Genomic DNA, 24,502 nt, shown 5'->3' with positions numbered 1-24,502 from the left:
ATATAGGAAGCAATTAGAGGATAAAGCAATAATGGTCTCATTAAGAGATCATTGGTTTTATGTAGAATATAGATGTGATAAGAGGTCAATGATCAATCATCAGAGACAGATAAAGGAACTGGAATAGTCAGGAGCATTTTCATGAAGCAAGTGGGATTTAGGTTAGTCCTTAAAGGTAGATTTGTGTAGGAGAGAATAGCATATGCAAGAGAGAGGAAGGAGTGTTTGGTGGTGAGGGGTAAAGGGGCTAGTGAGGGATCCAGCTTCATTACAGGAGGTTCGTATGCATTCATTCAACAAATGTCCATTGTGCATTCCTTGAACTCCTTCAGACCAGACGTTGTACCCTGGGATATAACAATGAACAAGCACCATCTTCCACATGGCACTTATAATAGAATGAGGAAACAGGCACTGAACACATCACACAGTTAGATGAGTTGAGGTAAGTGTTGCGGAACAAAAGGACAAAGGGCTACAAGCACTCGTAGAAGAGCCTTTGCCACTCCTTTGCCGTCACTTTATGGCTAGGTTACTTTAATAGCTTCTTGTCGGATCTTATCCTGAGGAGCAATCTATTGATACTTATTCAACAGACCCCTTCTAAATGCCTGCTGGGTACTGTGTTCTGTGCTGATTCCTTCAGAGACTGAGATAAGCTCTGGAATCTTGGCTAACAGGGAAAAGAGACGTGTAAACAATATAATGTAAAAAGGGCTTTAACAGAGGTATGAGCAAAATATTATGAGAACACAGGTATTTCCCAAAGCAGTGGAAAATAGGGTTTAGATAAGTAGACACCAAATAACAGTTCTTTGACAGACAAGCAGGGTAGTTCAAATTTGATGTGGCAGCATGGTAGAGAGCCCTCTGGGTTCTTGTGTGGGGAAGGAGACATGAGGAAAGATGGTAGAAGAATGAATTTTTATGCCAGAGAAGGCCAAGATGGAGGTTTTGGGGGGATAATCCATGTACGATGTGAGAGCCAAAAAGAATAGAGAGGAAGGCATATATTCAAGAAGTATTCAAGAAACTGAAGAGGACTGGGTAACTGATTGGGTAAAGAACTGTAATGGTCAGAGGTGACCCAGTGTCTCTAGCCTGGTGACCTGGAAGAATTGGGCATCTATGATAGAAGTGGGGCTGTTGAGGGAAGACCTGGTTTGAATGTGAGCCTGCTCGGGGCATGTTGGGTTTGGGGCGGTGGGAGGGCTGTCCAGTGGAGATGTTGTACTGTTGAGGTAAGAGGTGAGGTAAAAAGTGACTATGGAAGATTTGAAACTATATGAACTCAGGGAAGAGAAAGAGAAGGACAGAGAGCTAAACCCGGGACCCAAGGCTTGGGCACACCCAATTTTAAGGAGTAGTAAATGTTAATTACCAGAAGTAAAAGTTACCAGGAGAGGATGGGGGAGGGAAGGCGGAGGGGAACAAAGGAGGGAGAGGTGATTTTTTTAAGCACTTAAAAGGATGGAAGGTATGTAGGATAGTGTTGTCTTATGGAACTAGCAGGCTTTCAAGTAGAAGATCTGTAAAAGTTAATCCCAGCAATTTCTTATTGATACTCTCCCATTATAAGGCACTGGGAGAGGCAAAGATGACTAAAATGACTTCCAAACCCAAGAGTTTTCAATCTGTTAGAGTGCAACATGAAATTGCTGATTTTTGGAAGACACAAAATGTCACATAGTGGCAAATTCATGTGGTACAGCCTAATAGAAGAGGCAATGAGACATACATACCAATGCATTTAACACAGGCAAGATGGTGAGAAACTCAGTAAGGGAGTCCAGGCAACATCCTACTTTCATACATAATTTATTCCTTAAAAAGTACAGGAGTTTTACATGGAGTAGGTGGGTTCTATTACTATAAGTATATATGTGAAATTCTGAATTACACCTCACCTGTTGAACTTTGAGCATTTGTCTTTCATTTTCTTCTTTTTGCCACAATTAAACCCATGGTCTGCTTGCATAAGTCCAGGGAACATTTGAGGAATTATGGTGACTGATGATTTCTAACCTTGTCTTGTTCATCCAGGGATGAGACTCTACTTCTCAATGTAACACTAGCAGCAGCACTTGCATTTTTCCACTTTCCACTCATCTCTGTGTTGTAAAACGGAGCCAAGTATTCAGGTATTTGCACATACAAGTGTTACTGTACAGAGACAACCACAATGCTGAAACAGAGCTGGCCCTTGGCAGACAACGCCACCAGGCCACGCTTGAAACATTTGTTAGCAACTGAAAATTGAAATTTTTGGCCTAGGAAAGGCCTTTTAGGCATGTCTGTTTTGGTTATGGTATAGGTTTGGCAGCTTTAATAGACCCAAATAATAGTATCTTACATGAGATGGAGGTTGATTTTTCTTTCATGTAATCGTCTGGGCGTTAGCCATCCAGGGTCCTTATTCCATCCCTAGAGTGTTGCGCTTGTTCTATATGACCCAAGATGGCTCAGACCACCATGTCCCCATTCCAGCCAGCAGGAAAAGCAAAAGGGCCAGGGGCAGGCACATCCTTACCCTTTAAAGGTGCAGTCTGGAAGTGGCACATCTCTTCAGCTCACATCTGACTGGCATGGTTCTAGTGAGCTGCAAGGGAGGCTGGGAAATGTAGTTATTATTCTAATGACCAGAAAGTAGAGTTTCTATTAATATAGTTGGTTGGGAAAGATAGTGGGGGACAATTAACAGCCTCTACCACACTGTATGTGATATACGAGCAGGCAGGTGTATGAAAGACCATTCTCCTCATCCACTTTGTAAAGTGCCATAAATGCACAGAGAAGAGTGGGCTTTACGGAGGTGAGGTTCAGTGGATGGGAAATGGAAACACAAAAGTGCCAACGCAAGGTATTGGTTTTATAAGCTTAATTCAATTGAAACGATGCAGAAGTTGTAGAAGGAGGGTAAAAGGATCGGGAAGGAAGCATTTTAGGCAGAGAGAACAGTGTTGATAAAGGCATAGAGCTGGGAAAAACAAAACTGGTAGGTAACTCATCTGTTTTGCTAAAGAACAGGAGTAATAAACGTGATAGTGACATAAGCCTGGAAAAGTTGGTAGGGACCAGATTACAGTGGTCCATGAATGCCAGGTGATAAGAGTTTGGGCTTTATTCTGTAAGCATGGGGGACCCACTGATAGTTTTGGAGCATAATTATGGGTGGCTGCGATTTGGAAAGGTAACTATGGCAACAGTGCATAAGATCAGCTGGAGCAGAGAGACTGGAGGGAGGAGACCTGTTAGGAAGCGATGGCAGTGAGCCTAAGGTTAATGGGGGCCGGGACTGAAGTCGTGCCCTGGGAACTAGAAAGGATGGGTCAAACATGAGGACAAGAAGCAATTAAAGTCAAAGAAGCTGGGACAGAGGAAGGGCTATGGGTTTTCTGGGTTTCTGGAGTGGCAATTGTATTGTATTTTCATTCAGCCGGAGAAGTGTAGCCTCGATTTCGCTGACTCTAGGGCTGGTCCCTAGAATAGTTCATTCTCTGCCCAGAGCATCTCAGCAGGCACTCATCACCTCCCCCAGAGCTGTAGCAGCTGTTGGCCCAGTAATGCCATGAATTTGTCTCCCTGTGCTGCCAGGAGAGCAGCTGCCAGCAGGAGCCCTGGACAGACGCATCTCAGGGACATGGAAACTATTCAACTTGGGATGGGGTAGGTTAGCCAGGGCTGAAATTGGTCTACATGAATTGTCCCACCCTTTTCCAGGCCAGTTTCTCAACCTGGCTAGATTTCAGCCCCTCATACTGGGTTAGGTTGGGTATTTTAACTTATAGGCTTAAGTGACCGCATTTAGGGACCAACGTTGCTGAACTGCTGTTTTCATCTTCTCTTGGACAACTTCTTACCCTGGAAGCCATTACCCTGTCACTCTTTGGCTTGGCTTCCTAGTCTGCTTTTCTCCTGCTTACCTTTTGTCCTCTCCCACACGGTCTCAGTGCAGACACCTTCACTAAATCTCACACAACTCTGACTCCATTGCAAAGTCTGACCCTGCAGTCCCTTCCCCCTCCTTCTCTTCCCCCCCCTACAGATAGAACTATAGTGATTATTTCTATCTATCTTATTCTGCTTTGTTTAAGATAGGTAATATGGCTTCCTCCATCCCTTTGAATTGTGGGAGGACCCTATTAATGTCTGAAATTCTATCTGCCTGGTTTGATTAAGAGCAGAGATATTATGAGAGGGTAGGAAGTCTTCCTAGGGAAGATGTTCTTACATTTTCTTTGGCTCCTTGAAGAGTCTAAATGTATTCCTGTTTGTTGCTAAGCCTTTGATTGTCTCTTTTAAGCGGAATCTGTGTTAATATTGCCCAGCAGGACTCTAATTGATAATGTGTTGGCTGGTTTTTTTTTTTTTTTTTTTTTTGCATAAACTTGCTGTAAATGACCTTTCAGTCATAGCTCATTTGGTTTTGATCTCCTACTTTTAATAGCTCAGTTCTTTCTTTTATTTTGAGGTAGGGTTGTGGGGTTTTTTTTTTTTCCTGTTGAGTTTTAGAGGAATACTCCTGCAATGCTATCCCGCTGTGTTCCTTACAAAGACCTTATGCTACTTTATAACCCACTGCCAACATCTTGTCTTTCTTCCAGCTTTTCCTTCTCCTCAACAATAAATATTCGTTGAACATTTTTAAGGTATTAGTCTAGCCTCTTAGAGGAGAGAGATTCAAAGAAGTAGAAGTAGTGGTTCTTTCCCACATGACTTTATAATCTAATCAGGGACAAATTATGCCTGAACATAATAACACAGATATTCACTGTAGGGCAATATGGGGTAAGTACCAAGTGCGTGCTACAGAAGGCATGATGCACAGTTGGTAGGTCAGGAAACTTTCAAGATGGGGAATGGGATTTGAAGCAGACCTTGAAAATGGCTAGGATTTTGACACATGGAGAGAGAGGGAGGGGAAAGATGCTATAGCCAGGAGGAAAGTACAAAGCACTTTTGGGGTATAGTGAGTAGACTGGTTTGGTTGGGATAATGAGTGTATATGGAGGAACTGGACAAAAGTAGATAGGACCATATCATGGCGAGCCCTGACTCTTGAATAAGATTTGGCTCTCTGTAGTGGACACTGGAAACCACTGAAGGTAGGAACAGCAAGTGTCCAAGCTGAGGTTATGAACTCTGCTTAAGGAAGGTTAACCTTATCCTTAATGGTGATGGTTTGCTAATTCACAAGGAACTTGAGACAGTGAAACCAGTTGTCACAGTAAGTAATAAGGATCTAAATTAGGGTGGGAGGGTAGGGATGGAAAGAATCGAAATCGATTCTTCAGTCCATTTAGGAAGCATGTATTGTGCTCTTACCATGCGCCACGCACATGCCAGGCAGACAGATACTGCCCCCTGCACTCCTGGAGCTTACAGTCTAGAGACAGATGGAAAACAGCTGGTACAGGAAGACTCTACAGGAATTACTGACTGATGGGATTTGTTTATTTTTTTTGGCTGCGTTGGGTTTTCGTTGCTGTGCGTGGGCTTTCTCTAGTTGTGGCGAGTGGGGGCTACTCTTCGTTGCGGTGTGCGGGCTTCTTGTTGCAGAGCATGGGCTCTAGGTGCGCAGGCTTCAGTAGTTGTGACACGCAGCCTTCAGTAGTTGTGGCTCACAGGCTCTAGAGCGCAGGTTCAGTAGTTGTGGTGCACGGGCTTAGTTGCTCCGCAGCATGTGGGATCTTCCCGGACCAGGGATCAAACCCGTGTCCCCTGCATTGGCAGGCGGATTCTTAACCACTGCTCCACCAGGGAAGTCCCGACTGATGGGATTTGGGTTTCAGGTAATCTTGGCAACACAAAAGAAAGAGGGCTGTGAAGTTTCTTTTGGACTTGGGTGACTGGTAGATTAATGGTGCCTTTAATAGAAATACCAAAGTTAGGAGAAGGAGCTGTTTTTGAAGGGCTGGAATATGAGAAATTTGGTTCTTGGTTGTTAGGTTTAAGACATCAGAAGGATATTGAAGCTGAAATATCTGTAATTGACAGAAAATGAATAGCTGTATTCAGGGCTAAAGATCTGGACCATATTCAGAGCTAATGTGTGGGTTGTTGGTAGAGAGTGGGGCAAGTTCATAGAGAGATAATGGTTGAGGCTGTGGAAATGTTTGATTTCCAACAGTAAAGGTTTTAGGAGTTAAAAGAGGGGAACATTCTTTGTATTGTCTGTGGTACTCAGATTGCAGAGAGTGAAAAGGGATTTAAAAGATATATTTATTTGTGTATTCATTCAGCACACATTTTGGGGACCTAATTATATACAGACATTGATCTAGGTACCGGGGGTAGGAATAAGACACTATCCTATTCTCACTAACATTAAATTAGCAGTATATTAAGGAAATACACATGGAAAGTAAATCTGCTTATTTGCCTGGTTATGAGTGTGTAACTTATTGGAAGGGATGTGAGGGAGGGAGCGGCACTCAGGTATCTCAAGAATCTGGTAGATGTTCAACCTGCAATACTCCTTTCAGTGGGAGGTTAGGTACACAGTTAATTAAAGAGAAATTCTTGTAGTGTCCATGTTCTTGGCCTTGGGCCCAGTATTTGAATGTGCACAGTCTCTGCAGTTACATCACCTCTTGCCGATGGATTTCTCCTCTGGAGTTGAGTTCAGAGTTGTTCACCAGCCTCACAGGACAGCATTGGGTTGAAAAACAGAGTCAGCTGGCTGTGGAGAATGTTATAGCTATGATTGCAAATCAGAAAAGAGTGGAGGACCAGAAAGTTCCTCTTTGAATATGGGGTGATTTTGAGGAGGGAAGTAGGAGGAAGCCTGAAGCTGCCAGAAGGAAGAACCCCTTACTTCCTGGGACCAGTATGTCACTCATTCATTTTGGACATATTTGGGAGCTATTTGTTCCTTCAGGGAAGGTTTTGCCGAGAATTAGCATCTGGTGTTGAGCAAGGGTTGGCTTCCTTTTGCCATGGCTCAAGCTGACTTTATTTAGAAACTAACAAAAGGTCTGTTGGTGAGTTTTTCACTGGCCCAGTCCATATAGAACCTTAAGTGGTGGTTGGGTCCTTTTTGGAAGAGTTGGGAGGTCTCCTCTCATGTGGATAAAAGAGGATAGAAGCAACACAGGCAGTTTGGGGGATCAGCAAGACAGAGTGGTGGCCTGTCTTTTGAACAGAGAAAGAATTCATTTGAAAGCTCTTTGGGAGGCTTTACAGCTTAGCAGAAAAAGCTGAGAGCTTTAATCCAGACAAATTTGGATCTTCCGTTTACAGCTGTGTGACCTTGACCAAGTCACTTAACACCTTTTCGCTTCAGTTTTCTCATCCCTGAAATGTGGAGAGTAATGCCTACCTTGAAGAATTGTTCTAAAGATTAGATATAATATATGTAAAGCAGTAGCCGAGTGCCTATAATTTACTAGATGCTCAAAAAATGGTAGCCGATCTAATTATCATCACCACAGAAGGAATATAGCTGTGATTGTCAAGATCACAGGTTCTGGAACCAGATTTTCTGGGCTCTGATCTTGGATTTTCTAATTACTAGCTGTGTGATTTTACAAGAAGGTTGTTGGTTGCCTCAGTTTCCTCATCTGTAAATTTTGGATAATAATAGTGTCTACCTCATGGAGTTGTTATGCTGATTAAACAAATTTTAATATATGTGAAGCCCTTAGACAGTGCTTGACCCAGAGTAAGTGTAAGTAGCAGTGACAATTTTTCTTGTCCTCAGGAGTTGGGGCCAAACATAGCTATACCAGGTAAGACCCTAGTAGATTAGATTCACCATTTATTCCCTGCGCACAGTTAAGCGTTCTTAAACCTGGCCTTAGGTAATAGTATGTCAGACTCCATTTACTTCAGCGACCCCCATGGGCCCTCCCGAATGACAGACTCTTCCTGCCTCTTGATTTTTATGATATGGCTACATTGGGAGGAAATACGCAATTAAGTGACTCTATATAATTGTATGTCCAGTTCTTATAAAAACTCAGCAGTTGTATGTTTTGTCCTATATGGTGTCTTATCCACAAGGTGTCATGAACTACCTTGAACCAGGTTATTAACCCTGGCATGTTATTTTTAGATCCAGGCTCATAATCGTCAAGAGGAGGAAATTTGTCTTACAATCACCCTCAGATGTCCTTGTCCTCACGGAGTTAGTAGTTAGCACTAATTGTCAGATCATTAAAGGTGTAGTGTTGAGACCCACAGGTCCCAACTGCGCCCCAGGGGAATAAAAGAACGCCAGCCCTGTTCAGCCTCCTGAGCGGCCACCATCACGACCAGCAGGCCAGGGCAGCACAAATCTCAGTCATGAGCATAACAGACTGTGGTTTACAGGGTTGTCTGTCTCATGAGGCCAAACAGAGGCTTACAAGCTTCTGCATAAATGGCTTCATATCATCCTTTTAGGGCAGGGAATGATAGAGGGCAGGTCGGGAGCAAAACATGCTTTTATGCACAGTTGGGAGGATGTTGGAGGCTGGGGCCTTCCTGTGTCTCTCTGGCTGTGCTGTCAGAATGTCACCAGGACACACCTTGGGCTTTCAGCTTGCCGGGGCACAGCCCTGGTAATCATGTCCCTTAACAACAGTGCTGGGCTCAAGGAACTTTTAGTATTCATTTTCTTGGCTCTTGTAAGCCCATAATAATTCCACAGGAGACACAGGAAGCAATGTGCGGCGGGTTCTTTAATTCTCAGAAATTCATAGCCAATTAAGTGAATTGACTTGGATCCAGTTCTTTTTTAAAGGCAAAAGCCATGTCATCTTTATTGGGAGCTGACTGTGTTAAGTGGGAGGGTTTACAAGATAAGAAGAAAAGACACTCTCTGCCATAAGGACACTCATAATTGATATGGGGAAAAATCAGACAGGCTGGGAGAGAATAATAAGCACACATGTGCGCATGGGCACACGAATCTAAAAATAGGACCCCGTGTAAAGCAGGTTTCAGTAGTCACCGGGAAGGGAGGGAAGGTGGAGGGCTCGGGAGGCACTCGTGCTTGGCTCAGCCAGGGAGAGGTAAAGGATAGCAGTTATGTTCTCAATTAGATTTGGTCCCAAGTTAATTGAAGTAAAGACTTTAATATCTAATTTCTGTGCTACACTGAAGTATCATGCTGTGAAGAGAAAGAGAGTCATGTGGGAAGAGCTCAGTGTTAATGAAGGATTTAGGGAGAATAAGAAAAAAGTAGGGTTTGGGTTTTTCAGAGTTGAAATCCTTTCCACAGTCTCCTGCCCTTATACACCTCCACCCATCATTGGATCATTGCCCCTCGGGTTTTAATTCAGGGAAGATCGATGAGCACAGCTCTGCTTCCTAACATATTTTAGGTACAGCTAGTTAAAGAATCAGGATTAGAAAATGAATCGAACAAACTAGGATTATCTTCAACGGGAGGATGCTGAGCTGTGTTTGCCGATTTCTGCTTAAGCAGTTGGGACAGGGCATCCTTGCGTGGAATTCAGACATCCCTCCCTGGCAGCCTCTGTTAAAAGTAGAGGTTGCGGAACAAGTCTGGCAGCTCTCAGCCTGAACCCTTGTAAACAACAGATGTTCGTAACTAAGTTCTGGGGGTGGGGGTGGGGGTTTCTGTTGATGCTTGAAATTCTTTGAATTTACAGGCAGCATCTCGAGGATTTAGCAAAAGGAGGAAGTTGTACAGAATCGATGCCGCAGCGTACAGGTGGAAATGATGCCTCAAACATTTCCTTTGGAAGGCAAAAAGCACAGGCGTTGAGTGGACTCTGAATAGAGAGCAAATAAACCCAGGAAGGCAGGCACAATTAAGAAAGGTTCAGTTTCTTAGGTTTATTGACTTTCTGCTCTTCTCCCCGCCTGTGCCCACCACCCCCTCCCCCGCCGCCTTTTTATACACAGACTAGATTTGTCAGCCACCTCCTTGCTTCTGTTTTCTCTGGTCCTGGGTGGAAATGTGTGCCCTTCCCTATCACTGAGTTCTACATACACATACGTGCACACGTTCAGGTAGGTGTGCGGCACACTCTTCCATTAGCACCTCCTGAAGCCATTCAGGTGCTTCTAGTATACGGATTAAATGGTATTGTTAGGGGCTTTGTCTTGGATGCTAACCTGATTCTTGCACGTTCTCGGTGTTGGTTTTGCCAGGTCTCCTTTACATCATTAACTGGAAGTGAATGAAGATAATGTGGCTTATAAAGAATTCAGTGATGCCTCTTTTTTTTTTGTCCTCACCCCACTCCCGGCCCCCAGATACACATACTGAGTTTCCAGACAGCTGATGAATGATTAAGAAACCTACTTTACAGCATAGTTCAGGGAAGCCATATGGAAAAAATATATATAATACAAAAAATATATATATAATGTAAAAGTGATTTATCAGATCTGGACCTGTTTTTGAGCCATTCTAGCCAGAAAGAATTGGTTTGAAAATCTTGGATAAGGTTTCTTGCTTATTATTTTGGGGGCTGAGAACATCCTTGTGCCATTATTTCTTCTGAAAAACAAGTCCACTCCTGGCCCTCTTGTGAATTAGCATAGAAAGTTTTGGTGAACACCAATCCTACTATTCGAGGTTCACTTATTCTTTCAGCAAACATTTATTCAGCACTTATTCTAGGGCTGTTCTAGGAATTAAATATGCACAGAAGACTAAGCCAGTATTCTAGCTTATAGAGGTTACCAGTTAATGTGAAACATTTAAGGTTGTATATATATGCATGTGTGAATGTGTGTGTTCTGACAAGGTATAGAGTTCAAGACTGAAGAGCCAGAATTGTAGAGGGACCTTTTTAGTCACCTGTATTACATGTGATTCAGTAATAGACACTCGGCTGCATCTTCATCATCAACAATGACCAACAGGTTCTGGCAGGTGCTGGGGTCACGAAGATTTATAGGACCCAGCCTCTGCCCTCAGGAGGCTCGTCATGTCATGTGGAAGACAGAAGGTTTATACGAAGAAAGACAACACAAAGTAGCATATATTTACTGCCAAAGGAAAGAAAGATGGGAGAACTGATATCATTTTCATCCAGAATGGGATCTTTAAATTTTTTCTGGACATAATTTTAGACTTACAGAAAAATTGCAATAGGTCAGAGAATTTCTGTATACCATTTACCCAGATTGTCCAAAAATGTTAACATATTAACATTTGCTTTATATTTCTCTTTCTTTCTCTCTCTCCATATACAACTCATGCACATACATATTTTGTTTTTATGAAACACTTGAGCATAAGTTACAGGCATGATACCCCTTTAATCCTACATACTTTAATGTGTATTTACGAAAAATAAAGTTGTTCTCTGACCCAATGGTAGTAGTTATCAAAATCAGGGTGTACATATTGACACAATAATGTTGTATAATCTACAGACATTCAGATCTACCATTTGTTTCAAATATTTTCTTTTTGTCAAAACAAAGTCCAAGATTATGCATTTCATTCAGTTGTCTCTTTAGTTTCCTTTAATGTGGAAAGATTTCTAGGTCTTTCTTTGTATTTCATGACATTGACATCTTGCGGGAACATTCAGCCCAGCTATTTTGTAGAATATTCTCTAATTTGACATTAACATTAACTTCTGTTAATGCCTAACATTTCTTTATTCAGGTTATGTACTTTGGGCAGGAATACCATAGAAGGGATGTTGTATTCTTCTCAATGTACCATGTGAGGAGGCACTTGCCAATGATTTGTCCCATTTGAGACCATGTAAATATCATGTTATTTTTCAAACCTTACACCCACTAGTTTTAACATCTATTGATGATTCTTGCTTGAATCAGTTATTACTATGATGGTTACCAAATGGTAATTTTTCTAGTTTCCATCATTCCTTCTACATTTATCAGTTAGGATTCTACTGTAAGGAAGAGAATCTCCTTCTGTATTTGTCTGGTGGTTTGTTTGTTTATATCAACGTGGACTCATGGATTCTGATTTTATTCAGTAGTTTATAATCTTTTAACATCTTTATTTTAATGCTCATATTGTCCCAGATTTGGCTAGTAGAGTCCCTTCAGGCTGGTTCCTGTGTCCTTTTGACATGTCCCCATCATTCTTTGAGTACTTCTTATACTTCCTGGCGCAACAAGATGTTCTAGGTACATCTTGTATTTTCCTTGTTTCAGCTCTGGAGCCATTTCTTCAAAGAGCCCTGGTTTCTTTTAGTGGGGAGTGGTATTTAGAAACCATGGATGCTACGTGTGCTCTTTGTTACTGGAGTACCATTGTTTAGAGTCCCCCTCAGCAGACAGAGGTAGTAAATAGATGTATGTATGTGCACACACATTTACCCACATACTTCTATATCAATTTCTCTATCTGTCTGTGTGTTATCTATATTGAAGCCTGTGAGTTCACATTGGTATCTTCAATTCCAACCAAATACTACATGTTTTATTCTATTTTCTCCCCTTTCCGTATTTGTAACTCTGTTCTCTGAACACTGAGAAAGCTGGTACGCATTATCCATAATATATTTATTTACTCATTCCTAGAGTATACACAGAGTTTCAGAATTGCTAACCCATGCTCTGAAACAGGCATGACTACTACTAACTAGATTTCAATAGTGGTTTGAAATTTTTTTGTTTTTGTTTTTAGCCCTGAGGACCAAAACACAGTGTTCAAAAGTCCAGACAAAGCATACACTGAGGACCATCCTGTGGTCACCCCCCCACTCCCCCCATCCCTGGGCCTGCTGTGACTCTGGGAAAGCCATTTTATGGATTGGGACCCTTGCCGCTTTCTCCTAAGACTACTCCTCCCCTGTTCTCCCTGGCGTTCTCCATGGTCACCTCTGTTGCATTTAGGGAACCAAGAATCTAGCTTTCATCTCAGTTCTAGGCTGTGATTGTGAGGACTGTTTATCAGTAGTTCATGTAATATGCTTGATGTAGGACCTTTGGATGAGCTCGATCTGGTCCCTCAGAGGTGAAGCCTCAGGGCACTGCTCATTGACACATGAGCTTGTAGAATTTTCAGCCCTGTTTGCTAACTCCCAGTTCTGATGGCCCTGCTGCTTCTCCTCCTTGGCCTTCTTCACTCAGATGCCCTGGCCTCTCTAACAGCTCTTTTGCATCATCTCTGACCTGGACATTTTCTCCTCTCTGTCTGGGGATGGCTTCCAGATTCCCCTTCCTCCGCCCTATTTAACCCTCTTCCCACACACTCATTTTATTTCTCCCCTTCCTCCAGACACATATAACATGGTCAGCGCTGCTGATTCCAGCTGTTCTGAATCTTGCCTACAGCTGAAGTTCAAAAACAGATGGACCCAAAGCATCCTAGATGCTGTGCCAATATCCACCACATGAAAACAAATTACTAAAAAGCATCAGGGAATTTTAGAATAGTTTTGAGGTTTGACTCTCTGTCTTCTCAGTGGTCCTCCCTGCCCGCTCCCCCATCTCCCCCTGCCCCCTCCCATGTTCTATCTCGCCACCCTTCCGTCTCTTCTCCATATGCCTCGTTTGGCAAGGGCTGGTTTCTAAAACCTTAGCCCCTGTGTTCACCCTCTCTGTATGCAGATAGCTCTAACCATTGGGGTGAGACTGTGTTGACAATCAGGCTGGGTTGTTGCTCTTTTTCTAATTGTTTGTGCCCTTTTTGAATCTTCCATCAAGGACTAAGGAATTTCTGTCCTTTTGGTCATGTAGAGAAAGTGAGGCTGCATCTCTCTGTCCTTAAATGTGGGTATTGACAGGTCAGGGAAGTCGCTAACTTGAGAATAAAGTATATGTTCCTCTAATGACTTTATCAGTAGGGGTGCACAGTGGTGCCAGTCCCACAGGCTGCCCCTGCGTATTCTAGACAGGGAGCGTGTTCCTCAAGTAGCAGTGACATTGTGCCCACACCATTGCTTTCAGAGTCCTTATTCTTGGAATTTGCCATCAGCTTTCTCCTAGTGTTCTGTAGAACACTGTTTAACTTCAACATTTCTAGTCACCCTAAACATAAGGGGAAAAGAATCAACATGGTGGGGCCACATATCTTACAGGTGCGTCTTGCAGACACTGGCTGTCGTTTACAGAGCATCAGGAGAAAGCTGTTGGCATAGTCCAGTAATATCAGGCATCTACTGTGACCAGAGTATTAGACCCTGTAGGAACTGTCCCCAAGAGAAGTCCTCAGGGACCCCTGACTCATGCGAAGTAAGATGTGTATGTACCTAACATCCTCCTCCCTCCCTCCCTCCCTTCTTTCCTTCCTCCCTCTTTCTCTCCCTTCTTTGGAGGTGAATACTTTGAAGAAGTCCTCAGATTCTCAAAAGGGTCTGGGGTGTGTAATCACCCCCCCCCCAAATATCTTATATTGCAAGCTGGAATACACACACAGACATATGTATATTTTAAAACAAATAACTAACAACAACATTTTTGTAAAACAAAACCTAGGTATCTTTGCTCTATGTGATGTACTCTGATATTTTCTACTCTGTTCTGTGTTATTCTGTTCCACTATTTTCTGTTTCATTTTCTGAGAAATGCTAGCTGGTGACCCACTAAGTTGACTTTTTTTAACCCCACTAATGGGTTGTATCCCACAGTTTGAAAAACATTGCTTTAAGAACATTTGTTCTTAAAATTTTGGTGTGCATAAAATAACCTGGGATGGGTATTTAAAATGCAGACTCTTGAGCATCACTCCACTTGTAGCAAATCAGAATCTCTGGCAAGAGGGGCACAGGAATCCAGATTTTAAACAAGCACTACAGGTGATTCTGATGCAAGGTGATTTGGGGTCCTGAACACTCACACTTAGAGAAACTACTCTCTTATGGACTTAGGAGCATGGCTGCTCAAGGCTTCAGGTCACACACTTGCCTGGAGATGGTAGATATTAGTGAGAATCATCTGAATCCAGACTGAGAATCTTCCCCTTATAGAGTGATCCCGGTCACCCACACTCATTCCTGGACCTTGCTGTCCTTTGATCGTCCTCTTTTCCTGGTATCTATTATAACTCTCGTGAAGGCAGAGAGGGAGTTAACTGAGGCCACAGAATAGGGAGCGAAGGAACTGAAGGGTCATTTTACAGAGTGGCTGGGGTGTGGCTCAGCCCTCCAGTAGGTGACCACAGCCAATCCCAAATTAGAATTGGGTGGGATTCAAAACTGCTTTTCCTAGTCACTTGCCTTTCATGTGTAACCACATGCAGTGTGTCAACATGCTTCCCGGCGCCATTAGGCACCAGCAGTTTTGCTCCCTCTGGGTTCATGGACCCTTGGTATTCCTGTTATGTGTTGTCTTAGAATAGCTCTGTGCTCTGGGGCTTGGGCAGCTGAGCATTGCCCATTAACTCTTTCAGCACCAGTGCTTTATAGATGCTAAGAGCATCTTAGCTGAAATAGAGCAACAACCACAGTAAAATAAGAAAATGATTGCTAGTCGGGACACCTGGTTCCTTGCCTTGCTCTGCCATTATCTCTGTGACTCCAGGCTCCCTGAGCCTCAATTTCCTCACTTAGAAAATGACAAGTTTGTTCTAGACTCTAGACCATCTTGAAAGGCCCTTCTAGCTCTGAAATACCAGGATACTGGGTTTTTTTTTTTTAATTAATTAATTATATTTATTTTTGGCTGTGTTGGGTCTTTGTTGCTGTGCGTGGGCTTTCTCTAGTTGCCACAAGCGGGGTCTACTCTTCGTTGTGGTGCACAGGCTTCTCATTGCAGTGGCTTCTCTTGTTGCAGAGCACGGGCTCTAGGGTGCACAGGCTTCAGTAGTTGTGGCACATGGGCTCAGTAGTTGTGGCTCATGGGCTCTAGAGCGCAGGCTCAGTAGTTGTGGCACACGGGCTTAGTTGCTCCACGGCATGTGGGATCTTCCCAGACCTGGGCTCAAACCCGTGTCCCCTGCATTGGCAGGCGGATTCTTAACCACTGTGCCACCAGGGAAGCCCAGGATTCTGTTTTTTGTACGCTCTGGTGCTTCTGGTGCTTCTCCTTGCACTTTTTAAAAGACTTTTAGTCTTCCCTTTAAAGCCTCTCCTAGGTCTCCTCTCCACAGGAGATTCACTGAGGTTGGGAATTTCCCGAGAACCAGATGATAAATTAATAGCAACAAAATGTATTCCTATTTAGTGCACGGACAAAGTATGAAATTTATAAAGCAAGTACATTGCAACTTGGGTAATAAGGCATGGGAATTTGGGGACATGTTTGTCTTTTCAGACATGACTCTAGCTACTTTGTTTTGTGCGTGTAAATACATTGTATGGACTGCCAAGTACTAACATAGCTATAACAATAATAACACATGATGACGATACTGATATGTAGGTGTAGAACATTTTAGTGTTTATGATTTTTTTTTTATGGACATTACCTCGTGTGACTTGATCTTCATAATAGCCATGTGAGTTAGGCAGGGCAGGTCTGCTGTCCCCATTTATTTTTTTTTTAAGTAGATGAAGAAATGTTGAGGCCCAGAGTGCATCTGTGACTTATCCAAGATTACCTGGCCAGCAAGTGGCAGAATTAAGACTAGACTGTAGGTCGTAAGCATGGTTCAGAGTGCTTTCCACAGAATACCACCTTGCTGAGATGGGGTATCATTGTTCATCCAGAGTCCTTATAGACCAGTAGAACTCAGTAACCGACTAACCTGGAAATTGACCAAGGCGTCTTTTACTCCACCCATCCCTTTAAAATTTTGCCAGCAAAGTATCGGCATGGTTAATAATATGCTGTAATTTACAGCACACAAACCAATGGGTGAACAAATTCAGTCACTCAGCAGCCTCCCAGATTCATGCTGCAGTAGTTGATTAGGCAAGATTGATGGAGGCTGAAGATATTAACTATTATTAAATGAATTGTCTTACTGTGCTCTACATTTAACAGGGTTTCTGTGGCTGTGACATCTGTCATTAGTGGATGATGATTAACTACCCACCCATTGTTGGTGATAGACGTTCATTGAATATTCCAAACTATCCCCTGTCCTCAAGAGCCTTCCTTCTAGTAAGCAAGATAAATATCAAAATAACACATGAGAACTGATAATGATGCAGGCAGCAGATCTGATGAGTATTTAGACTTCATTCCATGTAGCTCTATAGTTTCACAGAACCAAATCATTTTACTTTATTTCTCCTTTCTCATTGTTATCATGAGCCAAGTAAGGAAACATATTGCCTCATTAACAGGTATTCTGGAGGGGGAGGTCTGAATCTAAGGGATACCCTTTCTTCCCAAGTGGCTTGTTGGTTCTTGACACGCTAAATGACCATTTGCCAGGCAAGAGGAGTTACTGGCTGTAGATCAAGCTTCTCCGCTCTTGCCTGGTGCCTGAGAGATGCCTGCTCCCGAGGTAGTGGTTACTGCTTTGAAAATGTGTGTGGATTTCTGAGTGACATCATTCCAGTTTGGCACAAATAGGTATTTATTTTTCTAGAATGAACTACCAGGAGTGAGCCAAACTGTCTGTCTCAGTCATCTCCCAAGATTTCATTCATTAAAAAAAATCTGCTAACACATCTGCGTGTATTTTTTTTTCTCTGTATGTTTGTCATGTGCTATAATTACTTATGGGGTTTCTGGTGACATCTTAATTAACTACAGAAGAAAAAACTGAAGATATAACTGTAGAGTTGTTCGCAGGTTATTCTATGGAATATGTGTATCTAACTGTTAATGTAGATGGTTATAAAATCTTTTTAAACTGAGAAACATATATGACTTTTTCTTCCTTGGTCATCAATCATATGTCTTTTGCTCTTGCTATGATATTTCATTTTAATTAAGTGAATTAGTCAGCTCAGACTTTTGAATGATCACAGCCTATTTTGGGGGTTTGACGGGGGAAATTTTAATACATAAGTAAATTTCTAGGCCCTTAGTTCTGTGGATCATATTGGCATAGTTTTTGTTCTCCAGCATTTTGATTGTACCCAGAGTACACAAGGAGGGTTTAGTAACCTCTTTGTTTGTACCTCCCTATAGTTCTGAGAATGCTAGTGGCAGGACATGGGATATAAATGAAGGGAACGACCCAGGTCTGCAGAAGCCATGAATGGGCTGGTGGGAAGGTAGATCTTCTAAGTCAGCCAAATCAGGGTTTCATGATGGGCCATCCAAGCCAGTGTACACTCAAGCATCAAGACTGGGGTAAGATGTGGGTTATAGCTGATCGACAGTTTAGGAGCAGGATCCAGGAGGTCTGTAAACATGGCAGAAGCAGGTCAGAAGCAAGAATTTTGCTCCCTTTAACCCTAGTGCCCAGAACAGTGCCTGGCACATAGTGGTGCTCAATCAGTATTTGTTGAATGAATGAACGAAATAAGAAGACTTTAGAGATCAGGGACTCAGAGAAGAAGACTGGACAATAAGCTGTCAGAAATCTAGGCAAGAAATTGGGATGGAAAAGATTCAAATCTTGCGTCAACCCTGGCCCCCCGCCCTCCCCCCCAAAACCAAGTTTCTTCTCACAGGGTCCACAGAGCTGTCCTGAGTGAGCCTCTAACCTTCTCTCACCATGAACATGGGATGGGGTGGGGGGTGCTTGAAGGGCAGGCAAAGTCTCTCACCTGACATAAATTGTTGGAGACATTTCCATTTCGCTTCTACAATGGCTCAGATTTGGGAACCACTCCCAGTTCTCTGACCTAACTCAGAGGAACCTTGGCCCTACAGTCATTCAGGAAATAGTCATTAAGATGTCAGACACGTGCTAGCCCAGTTCTCAACTTCAAAGCAGATTCCTAAGCTCCCAGATCTTGAATATGCCATTATCCCAAGGGTGTGGCTGGGCTCCTTGGAACTAATCCAGAGCCACAAGAATTCCATTTCCATACAGCTCTTCCCCCAAATCTGATTATAGGGGACAGTTTAGACTATTTTGAGTAAGGTGGGTACACCACTGCTTGAATCCTTTCTAATCATCTGTCTAGGCTACTGAAGACAATTTGTGGTATTAACTTGTCCCTGAAAATTTGAAAGCTGCTTTCTCCATACATAGAATATACATTTTTTGCCTTTGGCCCTTTTTTCTTTCTGTCTCTGAACTCTCCTACTCTGATCTCATTGCTGGCAAAACTGAAGCTGTAGCTGTGATAAGCCCAGGGAAGTGTGCCTGCCCCCTCCCTGCCTGCCCGCCTGCCTATCTTTGAAAGATACCTCCAGGCTGCCACTGTACTACTGGGTCACACAACCAGCAGCAACCATTATAGGCAGAATCTTTTTCAAGTCAGTTCTCACCTTGGTGATTTTTTTCCCCTCCTTCTTTTAACACCTTCCCCAGCAAATCCCATCCATCCTCTGGCTTATCTGGGTCAGCAAGGGTCTGATTTTATGCATGGCACTGTCAAGCCATAAATCCGCTGCGGCTTTGCCTCTCTATCCAGCCGGTCTGCTTCTGTCAGCATCAGCAAAATGCATAATAGAAAAAGTAAGCCAGCAAGGCTAATAACACTCATCTGAATAAAATAATCTCTTTGGCTGCCTCAGTTCACTTCATTTTAATCAAGGTACCAGGAAGGAATTGAGGTTTGAAAATCTAGCCTCCTCCTTGTCACTAGTTTCCTGTCCAACTATCACTAAATGATCCCTTTTATTTTTTTTTTATCCTCCTCATAGTTGGGTACTTAATAATCTATATTGAACGATGTATTTGTTTAACTCATCTGGGTGTTTGTATACCCTCACATGTATGTCTGTTTTTAAAAGTGAGAAACCACATTCTTCTTAGATGTATTGACATTTGCCATCTTTATATACAGACTGACAGGTTTGATAGGAATGTTGGGAAAGGGGGCTCGGTGGAAGCTGCAGAAGCATCTAGGTTTCTGGCAATCTGGGCTCCCTTTGGCTTCTTTCCTGTCTACCTCAGCACAGTTTCCTGTGTGGAACGCAGGACTGATCCTTCCACCTTGCCGCTTGGCAGAGGACAGTGGAAGATTAAATTCTGCTCTCCTGTTGGTATCTCCCTCCTGTCTTCCCAGAGACTTACAGCTGCTTGGTTAATTGCCTGTTGCTGCAGTCTGATCCCAACCATTATTTGCTGAGGGCTGTGCATTTGCAGCAGGCTGAGCTCTTGGCCCTGGCCCAGGGCCGGGTGAGGGGCATGTTGGAAATTGATGAACGCTGAATCCTAGTTTGTTTGGAAATAAAAATAATAATATTTCTTCACATCTGTATAGTGCTTTACTGTTGATGTAATTTTTTTGCATTCATCATCTCATTTGAGCCACACAACAGCCCCATGAGGTGGGCAAGTCAGAGACCATTAGCCCAAAGGGAAACGTACCTCAGTAGAACAACGCAGAAGCTCAAGCCGTCCGGTAATGCCAGGCTTGTGTCATGCAGCCCATCTGCAGAGCTGTGAACATAGTCATGATTAATTAAATGGCACCTTAGGCCAGGAGAGCTTGCAGGATTTTACAGTCATGCTTTGAAGATCTTTGGGGAGCTAGATGTACAACAACAGGACATGTGTCCATTTTATAGATGAGACAATTGAAACTGAACAGAGGGGATATGGAAAAGAGGAAGTGTTCTGTCGAGGCCAACTTGGACCTTTATGGAGTTAGCTCTTCACCTTAGGTATTTTAGAGAAATCCATTTAAGGATTTGTTGATTAAGTTTGTTGAATGTTCATAAATAGTCTAAGTTGAAGGAGAAAAACTGGGCTAATGTATTTGAAGCTAATGATTCAGCTGTGCGGGTTTAGCTCTTTCAGATAATCATTTACAATGATCATTCTGTGGATGCATAGTTGGCTCGTGACTTTCTGAGCCTCCTTTTTTTCCTGGTGTTTTTTTTTTTTGACTCCAGAGTCATTCCCTCTCAATTACAGTATTACGTTTTCTTGATCTTCCTCCTGAAAAAATTTTTAAGTAATAAAAATACTTCTGGATATTTTGTCTGCTTTTTAAGGATTAGTGTTTGAGGAGGTTTGCAGCTGTTCAGCACATGCCTAAGGGATGCAGCCCCTTTTCTTTAAATGCCCAAGTATCACACAACCTAAGACTCCGTGGGTGGGGAAAGTAAAGAAACTGTACAAACAAATGATAGATGGAAAAGATATAAAGACAAATTTCAATCTCCTGACCAAATGACGCTCTCTTGGCTCTAGCAGCCCCAAATAAAACCAGGCTGCAAAGCTGCTGAAGCAGGAAACCACTCTCGCAGAACCTTAATTTGCTCCCTATGAAATCACGTCTCGTTGAGTTGCTCATTTTCCAGCCTGAAGTGTGTTTTGCCTTTGTTCATGTTGGCTGGGAAAATTGCCTCTACAATGGAGTTGTGTTCCCCTCCTACTGCATGCCCCACACCTCTCCTTCCCCACCACTCTCCCAAAATAAATAAATGAATTAAAACACCTCCGTTGGAAGGAGAAATAAGTCTGAGAAAGCATACAAACTCAAAGAGCCAAAAATATTGTATGAAAACTACAGTAATAGTAAAAAAAAAAGAGTGGGAAACCCTGGGAGAAGCAGACAACAGAGTCTAGTACTTTTTTTTAGGGCCACAGACTCCTTTTTTAAAATAAAAATCTTACATAGAACTCCCATATATGCAACAGATCAAAGCAGTGTTTCATAGGTGTACATCTACGTTTAAAGTGCCAATTTGTAAAGAGTACTTATTACAGAGTTAATCAGTAGAAACCATGAGGCTGGGTTTATGAACCCAGATTATGAATCAGAGTTGCAGTTTTATATCAGTTTCAGCATCCAAGTTATTTCAGGTTCTGGTTTGGGTTGCTCAATATCAAGAAATCCCGACTCACGCAGACGAGTTGTCATAATCTTGAGGTAGTTTTAAATTGATTTAGATGCTTGAAAAAGAAGGATGTTTTCTGCTTTAAAGTTGAATCACTGACATTACCCAGAAGCTATTCCTATTCTCCTTCATCAGTATTAATTGGATAAATGGAAATGTATAATAAGCCTAACAACAACTGATAATGAAATGAGATGATATTGAGCATGTATATCCTTACTACCCAACTGTGGTCTACCATGAACCCAGCATAGGCCCCTAAGCCTTCTGTGGCACGTAATTGAACTTGGCCACTGTGTGTCAAATCATGTGCTCACCTGAACAGCTTTACTCAAGGAGGCACACAGGTTGAATTAAAAACTAAACCTGTGCAGAGCAACATTCATTCTAATCGACAGCACGTTTTCCAGCAGTCTGGATACATGCATTGATTCTTTATTCCAAAGCTTGCATATAACAAAGCTCACCTCAGCAGCCCATGAGACATTGTGGTGGTATCTACTGCAGGGAAACTGGGTCCTGGGTCCTTTACATATTTCAGTGGGGGTTGTTCATTTGAATGGGTATATTACAGTTGTTTGAAACTGAAATATGATTCTCTGTAACTCCAGCATTTCTCAGAACACATTTTAAAGCTTCTGCTCACTGAAACTAATAATGGCTGTCCCACCACATGCTGTAAGAATGGAAATAAATACATGTGGTAAAAGTTTTTGTAGCACCTTAGAAGTTTTTAATAAATATAAATTTATGAGTGTTAAGTGATAAGGCATTTTAAAAGAGTCCCACTTCTGCCCATCCTTCTTATTAACTCATCTTTGTTTACTCAAGGGTCCCCTTGGGATTTATGCTCTGCATCCTCTTGCATGGTGTTGAACCGGTTTTGCCTCTCCTGCCTCACTTGTGATCTGTGATGTACATTGGTGAGCTAGGAGGCCCCTTGTTCAAAGCTTTAACCTTTTGTTATATTATAGGTCTTCCTTTGTCTCCCGCACTGTACTGTGACATCAGCACTTTTATAACCACTAAAGCTCCTACTACTGTACTTTGTTCATTTAAGATTACAAATGTTTATACATTTATAAAATTGAATTGTAGTATTGTTTTTATGTGTGTAAAGCACTCTAGGAGAAGAACAAAGGGGGACCACCAACCCACATTCATCTGCAAGAAACTGATTGAAACCAGTTGTAAAGATGAGAGGAGATCTGCCCTTTTAAAAAGCAAGTGTAATTGCCTGGTATATCCCATGCTTACTGAGGACATGGATGTCTTGCCACCCCAAAAAAATTAGATTCCTTAGGATTTTGTAACTGAGACTGATTTGGAATCAATTTGAAAGTTTTCTTGCAGTGGAAATATCAAATATTGCTGAATGCTTGTGCTTAGATCTCACCGTTTTGAGTTTAGGATTGTTTCCTATTTACCTTTTTTTTTTCCCAGATGCTAGAAATTTTGAAAGGAGTGGACTAATTACATGTATCTCTCTCTCTTAGCTAGTATATATTTTTAATTTCCATAGAAATCTTTTAATTTCCCTAGAAAGGTAAGTGGGTACAATTGTTCCCACAGTGGTCAGCACATACATGTTAGGGATTTTGACCACAGAAGTGTGGCGCCTGGGGCAGCGGGTGGGGGAGGAGTGCAGGTATAAAACAGTTTCAGTTTGGACTCTAATATTCATTGGTTTGAAGCAGCCTGTTGGTGCTGGTCAGACAGATATTTTGATTTAATGGCGTGTTCAGAAGCCAGAATAGGTGTGGCGTGATTATTTGTTAATAGTTACCTTCCGACTGAACTGAAAGAGCCCTTCTGAGTTGAATTCCATGCTCTACAAGTCACAGGTGCCTGGCAGCAGGAAGGGAGGCGGTGCAGACTCGCTAACCAAGCCACTCTCAGCTCACTTTCTTTGCATTAAGAGTCTGTCTGTAGGGAGGGGAGAGGGGAAACGGGAACAAACTGGTTGTGATACTTTGCAGTGATTACAAGCATTCTCTTTTCAATTACAGGGCTTGTTCTCGAATGCCAGCATTGCCACTTTTTAGCTATGTGACCTTGAACAAGATATTTAACCTTTCTTAGTCCAACTTTCCTCATCTGCTGAATGTGGTTGATAACCCCCACTTCATCAAGTTTTGTAGAGTTCAAGTTAAACAACATGAGTATAGGGCCCAGCCATGGGCCAAGTACACAGTAAGCGCTTGATAAATAACCCCTACCTTCTGTTTCTCTCCTGTAAGAAGTCCAACGTGCAGATGCAAAACTCTGTGTTGCTTAAATTAGTGCTGTGAGCTGATTATGTAATCAATAATTCTTTTGGATCACAGCATTTTCAGTAGAAATGAGCATCTAGGTTTGGTGCTTTACTGCTCCACTCAGGCTGTAGACATCTTTGGAACACATGTGTTCAGATACAGTTTATGCTCTTGGTTGTATGGGACATGAGAAAATGGCTCAATCAATGAAATCAAACCTCTGTAGATGTGTTCTGTAGGACTGAAGAGTTTTCAGTGACTTTTTTATGGCAAATGCATCCACAGTTGTCTTCATTGAATCCTACGAGAGATGAATGTGTGGGGATTTATTTAGTCTGTAGTGTAGATTTTTGCCTAGAGACTAACTTTTCCCTCTAATTCTAGACACAAACCAAATGATTTAGTGGTTGAGGTCATGGAATTTGGAGTCAGACCTCCTAGAATCATTCTAGTCAGCACAGAACTATGGTTCTGGTCCCTGACTCCCTTTTACTGTCTCTGTGACTCCTTACTAGCTGTGGGCAAGTGACAACCTCTCTGAGTGTTTTTTT

General features: G+C 42.4%; 1 protein-coding gene and 1 long non-coding RNA gene across 10 annotated transcripts in view; one reads left to right on the top strand and one right to left on the bottom strand.

The window, feature by feature from the left end:
* Positions 1-23,618, bottom strand: part of LOC309609433 — a 258,292-nt gene extending 234,674 nt beyond the window's left edge. Inside the window, exon 1 of the long non-coding RNA XR_014233424.1 lies at positions 15,511-23,618. This is a non-coding gene — a long non-coding RNA (uncharacterized lncRNA). The remainder of the gene's footprint in view (positions 1-15,510) is intronic.
* Positions 1-24,502, top strand: part of SRGAP2 (SLIT-ROBO Rho GTPase activating protein 2) — a 234,957-nt gene that overhangs the window by 93,023 nt on the left and 117,432 nt on the right. The gene's annotated exons all lie outside the window — the stretch shown is intronic.

The sequence above is a fragment of the Balaenoptera borealis genome (genome assembly GCF_965194805.1).
Source record: "Balaenoptera borealis genome assembly, chromosome: 1".
NCBI classification, from domain to species: domain Eukaryota; kingdom Metazoa; phylum Chordata; class Mammalia; order Artiodactyla; family Balaenopteridae; genus Balaenoptera; species Balaenoptera borealis.
The sequence above is the reverse complement of the archived record's forward strand: the minus strand, read 5'-3'. Positions and strand labels throughout refer to the sequence as shown.